At 40.6% G+C, this 11,069-nt stretch overlaps 1 long non-coding RNA gene across 1 annotated transcript in view; it reads left to right on the top strand.

Annotated features, from left to right (window-relative positions):
• Positions 1–11,069, top strand: part of LOC148973614 (uncharacterized) — a 543,652-nt gene that overhangs the window by 277,553 nt on the left and 255,030 nt on the right. The window lies entirely within an intron of this gene.

The following is an 11,069-nucleotide window of genomic DNA, read 5'->3' as shown; positions in this document are numbered from 1 at the left end:
AGATCATCCAATCATGTTGACAAAAAACACGGAATTAATAATAATAACGCGTGAATGAATTCAAGGGTGTGTGCACGTGCGCTCCAAATACTCACAACACGAGAGAACAATGTTTTCAGGGGACGCAATAAGTGACGAACCTGCTTCAGACTGCAGTTATTTGATCAAATGGTAATATTGTGAAGCATTACTGTTTGAAATACAGTCACCTAAAGGATTATTAGGAACACTTGTTCAATTTCTCAAGGCGAAAACGCCTTGTTGATGCGAGAGGTCAGAGGAGAATGGGCCGACTGATTCAAGCTGATAGAAGAGCAACTTTGACTGAAATAACCACTCGGTACAACCGAGGTATCAGCAAAGCATTTGTGAAGAAGACACAACACACACAACCTTGAACAGCAGAAGAACCCACCGGGTACCACTCATCTCCACTACAAATAGGAAAAAGAGGCGACAGTTTGCAAGAGCTCACCAAAACTGGACAGTTGAAGACTGGAAAATGTCGCCTGGTCTGATGAGTCTCGACATTCAGATGGTAGAGTCAGAATTTGGCGTAAACAGAATGTGAACATGGATCATCATGCCTTGTTCCCACTGTGCAGGCTGGTGGTGGTGGTGTAATGGTTTTCTTGGCACACTTTAGGCCCCTTGGTGCCAATTGGGCATCGTTTAAACGCCACGGCCTACCTGAGCATTGTTTCTGACCATGTCCATCCCTTTATGGCCACCATGTCCCCATCCTCTGACTGCTACTTCCAGCAGGATAATGACCATGTCACGAAGCTGGATTCATGTCAAACTGGTTTCTTGAACATGTCAATGAGTTGACTGTACTGAAATGGCCGCCACAGTCACCAGATCTCAACCCCAATAGAGCATCTTTGGGATGTGGTGGAACGGGAGCTTCATCCCACAAATCTCCATCAACTGCAAGATGCTATCCTATCAATATGGGCCGACATCTCTAAAGAATGCTTTTATCAATGCCACAGAGAATTAAGGCAGTTCTGAAGGTGAAAAGGGGTCAAACACAGTATTTGTATAGTGTTCCTAATAATCCTTTAGGTGAGTGTATAATTTAAATAATATTACGATTTAAAATAACTGTTTTCTATGTAAATGCATGTTAAAATGCCCTTTCAATCTTAAATATATAATAATTGAAACATAATGAGGGTAACAACCTTCAGGGTAATGGGTGATAAAAATAATATGGTATAATTTTCACGTAACAATTCCGTAACAATTCGATACGATTATTTTTTTTTGTTTGTTTTTTTTACAAATGTAGACAGACATTCATCCCTGAAAAATAGGTTGTTTTTTTCCACTTGGAGAATAAATGATGGCACTTGGAGTGCCACATTTTATTTTTAAGTTCAGACTTCAAACTTCAGTCCTTAGGAGTAAGGCCACATCAGAAAAGTAGCGCCGGCTACAGTATTGACCAATCAGAATCAAGGATTTGAACTAACCAAGTTTATAAGTTTTATAATTTTGTTTATAAAGAAAAAGAAATGTCACATCTCTGACACATTTACAGTTGATGTAAAATCAGAATGTCTTTGCATTAGACAACAAAATATTGATAGTTTACATGATACAGTGCACCTAGCTCAGCAAGAATTATTAATGCATGTCAGGTAAAGTATTTTGGTCATTTATGCGACGTGAGGGAGGCGTTAGTGGAATGTGTGCGTACAAGGTTGCATCTGACGGAATGTGTGTCAGCTTGATGAAGAGTGATGGAGAGCGTGTGTGTGTGATTTGTGTTTGTGTGTGTTTGTGAGAGAGAGAGTGTGTGTGTGTGTGTGTGTGCTGATCTCTAGATGGGGAATGGTGTGGCTGGCTGCTATCTGTTAGGCAGTTTGGCGTGTGTCAGGGTCGAGGGGTAAGGACATGCATGTGTGCGGGTTCGGTTTTAAGCCAGCTTGTGTGTGAACGGTGTGTGTGGTGCGTCAGATGGCAGGCGTTTGGAGTGTGTCAGGGTTGAAGGGAATTAGATGAGAGGGGAGAAAAAAGAAAGAGATATAGAGGAGAAGAGGACCACACCTGTAGACAGCGCACTCCAGGAGCGTGCCTGAGAGGACACACAACACAACAACAACACACGTCTGTGAGAGATGCCAGAAATACAGTTCATCACTACAGGCAAACAGGGATTTGCTGTAAATAATAGCATAATACAATTTTATAATAAGAAGACAATGAGCATTAGTAATAATGTATTACTAATAATGATTTTATTCACACACACACACACACACACGTATTAGTGCTGTCAATCGATAAAAACTTTAACTAGATTAATCACACTTTCTTCTGTGAATAATCATGATTAAAACACTTAAGTTTTTATACTTTTTCATATATTCTATTATGTATTTATTCAATTTTACAGTTAATCTCCATATTAATGTAGAAACAGCATAAAGACAGTACTTTTTTTAAAAAATACTTATTTAAAGTCGGCGTAAAACAGAAGTTGAGATTGTCATTTTTACCTTGTTGTGACGTATATCCGAGTGAAACGGCTTCTGAAATTAGAAAAAAAAATGTAGGGCAGGGCTTGATTTCGTCCCCGCCCACAGCCGGTGCCAGAAGTAAAAATTCAATACAATTTCTCCATTGACATTTGAGATATAAGCCATAAAAACGTAACCATACATGGTAGACTTAAAAGCAGCTACAGCTGTACTAAGCGATTGTATGTGCTCATATACACGCCAAAAGTTCATGGGGCACTAACCTTGTTTTAAGATAAATGCCTTTTATTCGCGATGTATTGGATAAGTACTTCATTACCCAAAATCCTGAACAATCCCACAATCCAACAGTGATGCATCTGATTGGTGGAAGTCGTGTCACGTGTCTGAAACCCCGCGAAGGTACGTGAAGACTAAAGATCGCGTGATGACGTAGGGCTAAGTTCATTGGTCGCACATCTGAGACGCCCGCGCGCCATTGGATGTGCAGTTGCCACAGCTTAGCTAATGAGCGAGCCAGAAACTCAATGTTTTTGCATGTTGTTGAGCTGCAAATGCGTTTGCTTCAGTAAATCGAGGAAAAGGGGTTTCCCTGTAAATTCACTGGAGGAAAAAGTTCACGTGCCCGTCGTCAGATTTGGAAGTCGTTCAAAAGGCTCTTTCACGGTGGTTTTCAGACGGTGGTTTATGGGAGGAGTAGTTCCTTTGCTCGGAAAAGAAAACATGTACACAGGCTTGTACCCTCGACTTTTTTTGTATTTTCTCTTCGTTTTTTCACTCGAAATGATGTGTTGTATGCTTATGAGTTCAGCCAAAGCTGATTATCCTCAGACATGCTCTAATACTCTTTAGATATGGATTTTACAAAATGTCAATGGGAGAAATGAATGGGAAATTTACTTCAGGCACCAACGCTCTCTCGGGCTGTGGGCGGGACTGTGATGATTGGATCGTTGGAGGTTGGGCGTTGCAAACAAAATGGAGGCAGATTTGAATGCGATTCTCGGTGCACCGAATGGCCACACCCTTTCGCCATTCCACGTGACCCAAATAGAAGAGAGGTCGTTTCGATGGGGGAGGGAAGGGGAATGTCTTTGATTAAAGATTATAAGGGTACATGAATTTAAAAAAAATAATGAAGTGCACAGATAAATCATTTATAATAAACACTACAATATTACATATAAAAAAAAGAAGATTTGTCAAATTTGATTTCATGCCGACTTTAATGGAATATTTTTTATGAATGAAGGTAATACAGCTACATAATGTCTCTATGAAAATCTTTTTTTAAAACAATAATTATAGCCATTCAACATTACAGTGTAATTGAAATCTATCCGGGGTTCTTTATTCAATTTATTTTTTTTTACTTTTATTAGGTTTTAAAAAATTATTACTTTTAACTTAAGTGAACTTAAAACAATCCTCCCATAAACCCATGTTATCAAACAGTCTTGCACACATTAGAAATTAAATATAGACTAATCCTTATTAAAGCTACAAAAGTTATTAAGTCAAGAGCAGTGAGTAATTTCTCTGTTCCCTATGTTCTTTGATAAACTTTCCTGACAGACAGAATTAGGCCGCTGTCCCTTTAAGAGCAGCTGCTGCTGATCTCACGTACGCACCTCATTCTCTCAGTACTCTTTACGTCAATGTAAGACTTTATTGAACTCATTTAAGATTGCTCTTATGTTATGAGGGTACTCGACATTTTGGCGTAAATGTGTGTTGTTCGTTCAAGCGCGAAAGAGAACCCGATTCTGCCGCACTGTCTGTGCGTCCTGTGTGTCACAATTAAGGACATTCACAGAAAGCGCGTTTTGTCTTTTGTCTTATCGCGCTTGATTGGTTTAAAGGCATTTGCATGAATAAGAGCGTGATCATATATTGTAACACTAAAGGATCAAAGAAAAAAACATATGCTGTGCTTTGCATTGAATATGAAATTGTGTATAAAAATGAATCGCATGCATCAACGTTGACAGGCCTATGGTGGTCTTATGTTAAACTTTGGTGCATAACCACCCAGAACTCGCTAACAACTCAGAACACCTTAAAGGAAAACTCCACCGTTTTTTGAAATATGGCTTATTCACATTCTTTCCTACATTTAGATATGTGTGCAAATTAATTTTTGTCTCAGTGCATGCATTGTTTTAGTTTGACAGGGTCGGCGCTAGCTTAGCTTAGCACAATGAATGGATTCCCTTGTTGCCAGCTAGCATGTCCTGAGTAAAAGTGGTTAAAAAAAATAAACAAACCCACGTAATTACTTCTTGTGGCCTGCGTATTCACAACGAGTACAAATAGCGACGCAGATTAACACTCGGCGATTTCCTAGGCAGATTGGGACTATATTAGGGGGAAGCACAGGCGATACTGCTAAGGCGAATCACTGCTACATGGGCGCAGAGACGTCACGCAACACATGAAATCGCACGACTTCCGTAAACATACCGGTCTTCAGCGCGTAAAAACAAACAAACAAAAAAAAACAGAAGAAGAACATAGCGGCGCGACCTGCAACAAGTATCTTCGCTTTAGGAGTATTTATTTTGAGAAGTTACAGCAAACATGGTAATTACCTGGATAGCAAAAGGTTGTGAGAACAAGCAAAGAATTACACGAATGTAATGTTTCACAGAAACTGAGAAATAAATGGCTAGCTGCTCTGGAGATCTGTAGCCTACATCAACGCCACTCGACAAAATAAAACAGTTTTGTTTGCGAACAGCATTTTGCATCAGAGGACTAACGTTACCCTTGAAAAAATGGAATATGTGCCCAGAAAGACGGTAAAGTTACTACGTCTGAAAGATACGGCCGTCCCATCTATTTTCAAAGCGCAGGCTGAACAAAGTACGTTCTTTTATTACTCTCTTCCTTATGTTTATCGGTGTCTTTATTCTGTTGTAAGATCGATGCTGAGAAGCTTTATCTAGACTACGAACGTCATGTTGAATTCCACCTGTTTAGCATGAACAACCTGTTATCGTTATAACTTACCTATATCCATTTGGTCCATTCGGCGTGGCGCGTTTTTTTCCAGTTCACCTTATCGCACCGGGGGAAAAAAACGAGTACTGCAGGATGGATCAGGGTCAGTGCCGTGAAATCCTCAGTAATGTTAGCTGTGACACAACTGCGGGCACGCTCATCTTATCTGACGCGTTGACCCTGGCCATCGGCCCCACTCGCCACAGCACAGACACTCTATTTCAGTTGGCATAGGTTGGCATATTCCCCCTCACACCACCAGTTCGTGTTGGCTCTCGTCCTCAGGCTGTTGAGCGATCGCAACATCCTAGTCCTCTCGGTCTATTTCTAAAGCTTCGTCTCTCACAAAATCAGCCATGTTCATCGCCAGTCATGTACTGTAAGGAAAATAGTCATGTAGCTACTATTCAAGCCGGTATGTTTACGGAAGTCGTGCGATTTCATGTGTTGCGTGACGTCTCTGCGCCCATTTAGCAGTGATTCGCCTTAGCAGTAGTGCTTCGCCTGTGCTTCCCCTTAATATAGTCCCAAGTCAATATCTGCCTAGGAAATCGCCGAGTGTTAATCTGCGTCGCTATTTGTACTCGTTGTGAATACGCAGGCCACAAGAAGTAATTACGTGGGTTTGTTTTTTTTTTTTAACCACTTTTACTCAGGACATGCTAGCTGGCAACAAGGGAATCCATTCATTGTGCTAAGCTAAGCTAGCGCCGACCCTGTCAAACTAAAACAATGCATGCACTGAGACAAAAATGAATTTGCACACATATCTAAATGTAGGAAAGAATGTGAATAAGCCATATTTCAAAAAACGGTGGAGTTTTCCTTTAAGGCTAATTTATACTTCTGCGTAGGGTGCGCGCAGTAGGTACGACGTAGCATACGCACAGACGCGCCCCATACCGCGTACCCTTCGCCGTAGCCTGACGCACACCTCTTCAAAAATGTAACTACACGTTGTGACGACGCGAACCGCAAGATCGGTGATTGGTCGACTTGGTAGCATCGCATTTCCTCCTACGCATTTCCACACGTACCATCTCCTCCGACGTCTTCTCTCGTTTCTGCCTTTTAGTTTTAGTAATTTCACTAAAGTGAACTGTTTTTCCACCCCAATAAGCTCCAACTTCAACATGATCCGCTCTCTTTCAGTCGCCATTGCTTGTAGTAACCTAGCCGCGAGGAATCTAAACACAGTGGAACATTAAAACCCTCCGCCGCCAACTAGTGTTTCGGAGCAGTACTGCAGAGCAACCGAGACCTGAACGCAGAAGTATAAATGCTCACGACAGCGTCGCCTACGTGCGTACACTACGGCGTACCCTCGACGCAGGCCTTTAGCAACTATGTAGAAACCCCCAAACAACCTAGCTTTACACAATGCAGCAAAACATCGACAAAAACCCCTGTTCTTATAGTTTGCTGGCATGCCAGGCATCTTTTGGGTGTAGGCTGATATGAATGATATGTTTCACACAAATACACATTTTAGAATTGAACAAAGACCAGGAATTATATAGAAGCAGCATTTTATACGTGACTACTTAACACAACCACCAACGTGAAGAAAGGTGTTTATTGTCTGACTGCACTATTTGGCCGTGACTGTATTTTCGAAACAGTTCTTCTTATGTGCTGTATCGGGTCACTCATTGAGATGAATGAGAAGGGCAGTAGTGTGTGTGTGTGTGTGTGTGTGTGTGTGTGCTACCTACATGTTCGCTGTGGCCTTGACGGCGTGGGGGATGAGCAGGCTCTTCTGGCACTGGATCTTAACAGCTGCTGGAGTCCACATCTCTCATGGGTCCACAGCGGGCCACGGGGAGGTTGCTTTTTGCTCGAAATTTAGATTTAAAGGGTTAGTTCACCCAAAAATTAAAATGATGTCATTAATGACTCTCCCTCATGTCGTCCCAAGCCCATCAGACCTCCGTTTATCTTCGGGAATCAGTTTAAGATATTTTAGAGTTAGTCCGAGAGCTTTCTGTCCCTCCATTGTAAATGTGTGTACGGTATACTGTCCTTGTCCAGAAAGGAAATAAAGACATCATCAGAGTAGTCATGTGACATCAGTGGGTTAGTTACAATGTTTTGAAGCCTCGAAAATAAATTTTGGTCCAAAAATATCAAAACTCTGACTTTATTCAGCATTGTATTGTCTTCCGGTTCTGTTTTTGATCCGCGACAGTGCCGCTGCTGACGTGTGCCATTAAAGGCCAATTTATACTTCTGCGTCGAGGGTATGGCGTATATAGGCTATGCACGTAGGCTACGTCGTCTTGAGCATTTATACTTCTGCAGTACTGCTCCGAAACACTAGTTGGCGGCGGAGGGTTTTAATGTTCCACTGTGTTTAGATTCCTCGCGGCTAGATTACTACAAGCAATGGAGACTGAAAGAGAGCGGATCATGTTGGAGTTGGAGGTTATTGAGGTGGAAAAACAGTTAACTTTAGTGAAATTACTAAAACTAAAAGGCAGAAACGAGAGAAGACGTCGGAGGAGATGGTACGTGCAGAAATGCGCGAGATGTTGCGGTCCACGCCGTCACGATGTCTAGTTAGATTTTTGAGAAGGTGCGCGTCAGGCTACGGCGAAGGGTACGCGGTATGGTATGCATCTGTGCGTATGCTACACCGTACCTACTGCGCGCACCCTACGCAGAAGTATAAATTGGCCTTAACGAGTCATTAATGGCAATTTTCATTTTTAGGTGAACTAACCCTTTAAAATACTATTCATTTCAACGCATTCTCACCCCAAGGCGTCACCTTTGACCATGCTTCAATATTTGACGTTTTAGGCGCCCTTTAGCGTCACTTACATGACGCGATCCTACGGCGTCATCTAACTGACGCTAAAGGAAAGCGTCTGTTAGAGGACGCGGTTAGGTTTAGGTGTGGGGTGGGGGTAGGGTACACGCGATCCTAGGGCGTCATCTAACTGACGCTAAAGGGCGCCTAAAGCGTCAGATATTGAAGCATGTCCAAATGCTTCCCAAGGCGTCAGTTAGGTGACGCCTTGGGAGTGAGAATGGGCTGTTCATTTCCACTATAAACTCCTTTTGAGACCATGCAACTGCAACTATTAACACTATCAATGTAATGTATACAATATAACATTGATAGTGTCAATAATTGCAATTGAATGGTCATATTGGGGGCGGGGCTTTGGTAATGTGAAGTCACGTTGCTTAGAAACGTTTATTCTTCTGAGACACTGTTTATTATTTATGTGGATTAAAAGAAAAGGATTTGGTTCGATTTTTACGATTAGGGTAGTTGTGTGTACCCACATTACGTTCAAACATAAAGTGAATTTTGCAGCAGCACTACTTCCCTCGCCCTGACGTAAGGTGTTTTCGAGTATGAATATGATATTGCTCTTCAAGCAGCGTCCCGGTACATATGACGGGGATTGTTTCTATATTAAGCCATTCTCAGTGTGCATTGAAATGAACATCCTGTCAAGATATAATGCACTACTAGCCTAGTTCGGTAAATATATTTATACCGTGTGTGTCCAAGGCTGCCTATGGAATCGGCCTTGCGACTGTCAAAACCTGAACTCGGCATTGTTGTTTATGGACAAAGTAAATCTTCCGAACAGGCACCAACGGGAAAAGAGCATTTTGTAGTTTTAGAAACCCTTCAAGGGCAAGACATTTCTTCAGAATATCTCGACCCCTTTCCAGAACATCTCAAAGGACAATGGGTGACGTATGTTTGCGTTAAAAATGTGTTGTGTCAGTAGGGAAGTTTGAAACAAATGCACACACTCTTCTTAATAATAAAAATAATAATATTTGTGCGTGTTCCAGCTTGACCACAAATTTCATTCGTTGTCTATTGTTTACTTGGCCTAAGTTCAAAATAATGCAAACTTTTTTAAAATGAGTCTCGTAATGACACAGACATTGAGGACATCCATTCGTGCTATCCTTCTGATAAATACAGAAATGTTATTAATACGAGATTTTAAATATTTTGGGTTGGTCGAGGAAAAAAAAAAACCCTGTGCTAGAATAAAAATAAGAAAGAGTGACGTCAGTTCTACATAAAAAGCTATTGCGCATGCTGATGTGATAATTTTTTTTTTTAATATGGCATTTATTACGTGCATTTCGCGTCAGCTGTTAATAAAAGTGTGTTTTATTTTGCTCGACTTCAGTTGTAGCATGCAGAATCAGTGCAGAAGTGTTCGTTTTATAGATGGACGTTATGGCCTGTGCCTTCATCAGCCTCCTCATCCTCTCTCACTATCAGACTCTGGTGTTTTAGTAGGACAAGAATGCTCGGCAAGCAGAAAATAGTCTCTCCGGAGTCAAAGCATCGCGTGATGTCTTCACTTTGAGCTTGATATCAGGGACGGAGCAGAGCCGGCATAACACCGCTAACCTTGACTGATACACACTATCACTGACTCTCACTGACTCCAGCGACACTGCGTGCGTTAACACACGCTCGGGGGGAAAGGTGCACACCTTTGTACCTCAAGAGTGCATATAGTCTCTCAGAGGTACAAATTGTACATTTTAGTAACTAAATTGTACATATTAGAATCTTTTGTCCCTGGAGTGACAGCTTTATTTCTGGGGCTGTACGTGTGAGAGATTCGGCTGATCCTTGAGTGTAAACTATTTAAAGTTACTTCTGTAACGACGAATAAACACGATCAAATGATATGTCTACTTCTGTGCATATATTATAAATTGCAAATGAAACAGTAGATCCTCTCGTATTCTCTTCAGAGCAATTCAGTCAATTACAAACCGTAACCTGTTTAAAATGCACGTGTCAAGTTCATAGAAATGTACAATCTCTGTGTTCATGTTGGTTTTATGCATTTTGGAAACACATTCTTATACAAATATCGGATTTGATGACTTCAAAATGTCAATTGGTGTAACCAGTAAAAAATATTTTTTCTTTCATTTTCATACAATAATTATTTTCAAAGACGTTCTCAAGGTAAAGGCATGTTTGAGTCATATGAAGTTTCTTTTTAATTACATTTCACCTGAACACAACGTGCATTTTCACAATAGGCCTCTCTCTCTCTCTCTCTCTCTCTCTCTCTCTCTCTCTCTCTCTCTCTCTCTCTCTCTCTCTCTCTCTATATATATATATATATATTTATATATATATACAATTTTCATCATAAAAACTTATGCAAACAAACCTGTCTGAATTATAGGATACTGTATTTTTGTTAGCTATACACGCAAATGAGCTTATATACAAAAAATGAGCTTCATGTAATTAATTAGCATACATTTTTTAACGCATTTTTTAACAACTTCATAAAACCCAAACTTCACCGTTACATTTAGCTATTCTTGTCTATCTCTGAGAGAGCAGGATAGGACTTTGTTTTAAGTAGCCTATTTGTGTATCTTAAATAGGACAACCTTGGTTGTCATGTCACACAAAATATTTTGGTTTGGGCAACATAATTATATCAGAAAATAATTAGCCTAGCCTATATAATTCGATAATAATAAGCTACAACATTTTCAAAACAATTAAAACCAGACAAAATACAACAAGAAAAATGAGAACAAATTAAAAAAATATGT

The sequence above is a fragment of the Pimephales promelas genome, chromosome 14 (assembly GCF_988280905.1).
Source record: "Pimephales promelas chromosome 14, fPimPro1.hap1.1, whole genome shotgun sequence".
Lineage (NCBI taxonomy): Eukaryota > Metazoa > Chordata > Actinopteri > Cypriniformes > Leuciscidae > Pimephales > Pimephales promelas.
The sequence above is the reverse complement of the archived record's forward strand: the minus strand, read 5'-3'. Positions and strand labels throughout refer to the sequence as shown.